General features: G+C 41.9%; 1 pseudogene; it reads right to left on the bottom strand.

Moving 5' to 3' along the window:
• LOC124888523 overlaps positions 1–4,255 on the bottom strand; it is a 5,176-nt pseudogene extending 921 nt beyond the window's left edge.
• Positions 4,256–4,790: the final 535 nt, after the last annotated feature.

Here is a 4,790-nt window from a genome sequence, read left to right as displayed (position 1 = left end):
AGATGCTGGTATAATATGGGGTCTCCCCCTCCAGTGGGATCAGAAAAGGTTGTATTAAAGTTTCGATCGGTTAATAACATGGTAATTGCCCCTGCCAGTACCGGAAGTGATAATAAAAGTGGGAATGCTGTCACTAGAACGGACCACACAAATAGAGGTGATCTATGCATAGTCATTCCAGGTCCACGCATGTTGAAGATAGTTGTTATAAAATTAATAGAACCTAAAATGGATGAAACACCAGATAGATGAAGACTAGAAATTGCTAAATCAACTGCTCCTCCAGAATGGCTGGTAATACCACTTAAGGGCGGATAGACCGTCCACCCAGTGCCGCTACCCACTTCTACTAAGGCTGAGCTTAATAGGAGCAAGAGACTTGGAGGCAACAACCAGAATGAAATATTATTTAATCATGGAAATGCCATGTCAGGCGCACCTATCAGAATCGGAACAGACCAATTACCAGATCCACCTATCATCGCCGGCATAACCATAAAAAAGATCATTAAAAAAGCGTGAGCCATTATTAAAACATTATAAAGTTGATGATTCCCACCAAGAATTTGATCGCCGGGTCGTGCTAATTCCATACGAATCAGTACTGAGAAGCATGTGCCCATCACTCCAGCAATGGCACCGAAGATGAAATAAAGAGTCCCTATATCCTTGTGGTTAGTGGAGAACAGCCATCGGACCGGATTTGTCATAAAATTGAGATTATTTCGTTTCCTTCCTTATCAGAGAGGGGCCCGCGGGGCTTATTTATTGAAAAAGGGGGAGTGAGGAGGGATTTTTTGGCAAAGCAAGACTGATTAGCTCGCCTAAGGGTCGTAGCGGAAGAATTCCTCATCTGCGAGCTATTGGGGATCTATTCTCAGAAAGGAATGAAAGGACTGACTTTCCTTACCTAATAACATCTTAATCTACGATCTACGAATAAGAAATAGGAGCATCTAGCCGAGTAGCAGTCAGTAGGCGGAGAAGAAGTCAAAGGCGAATATCTCTTTGCCCCCCTCTTCAGTCAATGCTTTGGCCTTCGTCTCTATGGGCTTTGAATTTGGATAGATCCAGCGGGCCTTCTTGCGTGGACTTGGGCTTGCTTACTGGCTTCGCTGAGGATGGGATTCCCTACCCGATGAGTCTGGCTAGGCTATTAGGCACCTTTGGTCTAGGCTTTCTCAGGCCTATCCAGAAGTCTGAAGTTCCATCTACAGAAGGTCTAATTCTGAGCCGAAGCTCTATTTATTGCCCTATTCCCTTTCCTGACCAAAGTCACTAAGGAGGGGCCGGGGCGGACTGCAATTCGTCTGAGCTTAGTCTTCTCTTCTGAGACGATTGGAGGCTGGGGAAAGGGCACTCGTCGAAGAAGGGCCTGCCGTACGTAGGGGTGAAGAAAGAAAAGATCGGATTGGAATATCGATGACATCGTTATTATTGATTTGAAAGTGGCAAAGAGGGTAGCTTGCTTCTAGGCAGAAGCTTTGCGTCTCACACTTTGATGAGTGGAACCTCTTGTCCCCTCTAATCCGCTGTGTTCTTAGCGTGCGTGATCCAGTTATAGAGCCTATTATGGTTGTCGAATAGGCCTCCTCTCCACCTAGGCGAAAGATAGGGCGTCAGGCGAGCGCGATTGGATTTTTCCGAACAAGCCTCAAGCTTGAATGAGCTCTCTAACCGGTTAGAAAATTTCTTTCACATTTCCCAAAAGTCATTCGATTGCTCGTGACGGGATAGAGAAAGATGGGGGTAGGGACTGAAGATGGTTGGTAAGATGCTAGCGGTCTAACTCGGGTAAACAGATCAGCCGGTTATAGTAGACTTCTATCCGACAGGGTTTGATGGCTGCCTTAGGTCGGATAGGAAGAGAGAGCTTTGATGACATTTCTAGTGAACCCAAGAAAGGTCGAAGAGGCCAGCGTAAAAGCACAGAAAGGGAAGCAACTTGTCCACAAGCTTGATGTTCAAATAGTGGGATTTTTTTTCCTAGTAGCTAGTTTTGAGTTCCCCTAGTTCAGCTACTCGAGGGAAAATCAATGGGGTAAAGTCTACGAGGAAGGGTCTATGTCCCCTTTTTACAAAACAAAGCATGTCTCTATACGCAATTTAATCAAACTTTATACATCTCTGTGAAGAAAGAAAAGTAGGCGCTTTTAAGGCCAGTGTGGAGTAGCTAGAACGGATGGGAGGTAATTCTTCCTACATTGGGTGGCTTGCTAAAGCCTTGTGTTCGTTTCAGTAACCTGGAGTCTTCGTTTGGGAAGTCTCCCTCTATGAACGTGAGCTACGGAGGAGGATGAATTTGATGTAGGAGCAGAGTGGAATCTGGAGCAGGGTATCAGGTTCAGACGACCTCAAACTGGATAGAGCAGGATTAGTGGAACCTGTGGTCGTCTCAAAATAGAAAGAGGTGCAGACGTCCCAACATGAGGTGTTCCAAAAGGAACTTAAGAGAAAAGAATAGGACTGGAAAAAGGTCCGCTCTTATAGAAGAGCTACAGAGGCGGATGCGGATTTAGTCCGAGCTAAGTTCATAGATATTTCCTTAAAGAAATTTATTCGAAAAATAGAATAGAGCATTGACCTAAACTATACCTCTTCTAAGGTAGAAAGAAGGGCAACCTCACCTCAGGTAATCACACCTTTCTTTCTCGACGATCAAAGAGTAAAAACTAGCTTTTGAACTAACCAACCATGGAGCTACCTGCCAACAAGCAAAACGAGTTCTCATTCACGGATAACTAAGCTTTGACAAGGGAGAGGGGGACCCTTCTCTCATACCCGCCCTTACAGGAGCCTAACGGAGAAAAAGCTATGCCCAATAGGGGAAGACTGCGGTAAAAGGATGTCCATCTGTTGATGGCTAGCTCATACAAGAAAATATTAGACCTAGGTTTGTTGATGGATCTGGTCTTGTCGAACAGGTCCGGATTCGAGGTTCGAACACAAAAGCCCACTAGCCGAGCTGAACTGGTTAGTGATGGAAGCAATTCCCACGAACTGAGAACAAAAGGATGTACTTGCCCCCTTCCCCAGCCATTACTGCTCATCCACCGCTTTTTATTAAAAAATCCTGTCTTTGTCTTTCCAGGCTATCTTTTGCGTGCTATTCCTTACGCCGTGAGAAAGAACCTCCAGTTGGATTCATTTCAAGTCTCGAGTTCTTGTTTAGAATTCTCGTAGATGAAGTTCGAACGAGAGCTTTGATGCAATTCAAATTGACAAGCAGTAGTGACAGCATAATAAATGTCCTCCGGACAGAACAAAATCTTTAATTCCCGGGGAAAACGAATTTTTTTCATTTTCATATATCTATTTTTCATATAGATCTATGGGTACACTGATCTCCGTGTGAGATTTCTTTTGTCATTTTCTTTATACTCAATTTCTACTCATCAGCTTGAAAAGAAGCCTCTCTTAAGTTCAAGAGTTTAGAAAGGCTCTTAGCATGGGAAGGAGCTCAGACTTCCTTAGAAGGAGATAAGCTAGAACGATCTTATGTACGGGTCTCGGTCATTATATAGACTCGATCTAGAGAAAATAGGGCAATGAGTTGTTAGAATGAATGAGGTCGCCGCTTCGCCCTATGGAAACTAACCTTAGTGTCCATGTCGCGGGAAAGAAGCTTTTTGAATCAATAAAGGAAGCCTATTGAATCAGCTTTTGGGAATAGAAGGGGAAGGGGAATATGCCAATGAACTTGTTGCAGGGGACAAAGCTGGGGATGGCAAGGTTCTTTATCAATGATGCGGCATTACCGCAGTTGTATGTACTTGCATTTCTTTTCTGCTGTTAGCATGCTTTGATGGCATAGAATCAATAGTTGACACGCACAAAACAGAATAGAAAGAAGGGCTCTTTGAACGACTCCGGTACTATCTCATCCGCTGCTCTAGCTAATTGTCCCCCCCTTTCCAAGTGTGATTTCTATCTTATGTATGGCCGTGCCTAAGGGCATATCGTTTGAAGTAGATTCTTCTTTTGATCAATTCCCAAACTCTTTTTCGAGCTTCTTCCAAAGCATAGGGCTTTTTGGATGTAGATGATGATATCTATAGAGATGGATCTTCTATATATCGTAGAATGAAGTAGCACATGGGTGGATATATATATATCTATATGAATCCAAATCTGCCGAATCACTCATGTTATGATCTTCTACATCCTGGGTCTTCCCGTTCCGTCATCTGGCTTATGTTCTTCATGTAGCATTCAGACCGAATGACTCTATGAAATTACGTCGATACTTCCACATATTATTGTGGTGTTATGTAATTTTTTCTTTTTTGTGTGTTGAATGCTTTTTCTATTAAATAAATGTCCTAATCATCAAGTATAGAAGTTGCATTCATGGTTGCTATTCAATTTAAAAGAAAATTATGAAAATAAGAGAAGCAAAACTAGAAATAATGATGGCTAGAAAGAGTAATTGTTGAATAACTTCTAGTATTTTATACCATTTTTAGCTCATTTAGCATTTAATCCCTATTACTAAAGCTCCTAATCACCAAGTATAAAAATTGCATTCATCATGAAAATGTTCTAACACTCGTTGCTACTCAAAATCGGTTGCACGACTTTACCCCAAGTTCAAAGCAATAATGTTTGGAAGTGAATTTTAAATATTATTAATTTTTGATATATTTTTTGATAATGTTAACTAATTAAATTCGCATATGAATGCAGAGAGATAGCGTTAAGTAAGTTAACTTTATCAATTTGGCCTATTATTGAAAGAAAAAAACGAATTTAAAGGTTCTTGATGATGTATTGATGTTGAATATGTTAAA

Source organism: Capsicum annuum, chromosome 11 (assembly GCF_002878395.1).
Source record: "Capsicum annuum cultivar UCD-10X-F1 chromosome 11, UCD10Xv1.1, whole genome shotgun sequence".
Lineage (NCBI taxonomy): Eukaryota > Viridiplantae > Streptophyta > Magnoliopsida > Solanales > Solanaceae > Capsicum > Capsicum annuum.
Note: the sequence above shows the minus strand (reverse complement) of the source record. Positions and strands in the feature narration are given on the sequence as shown.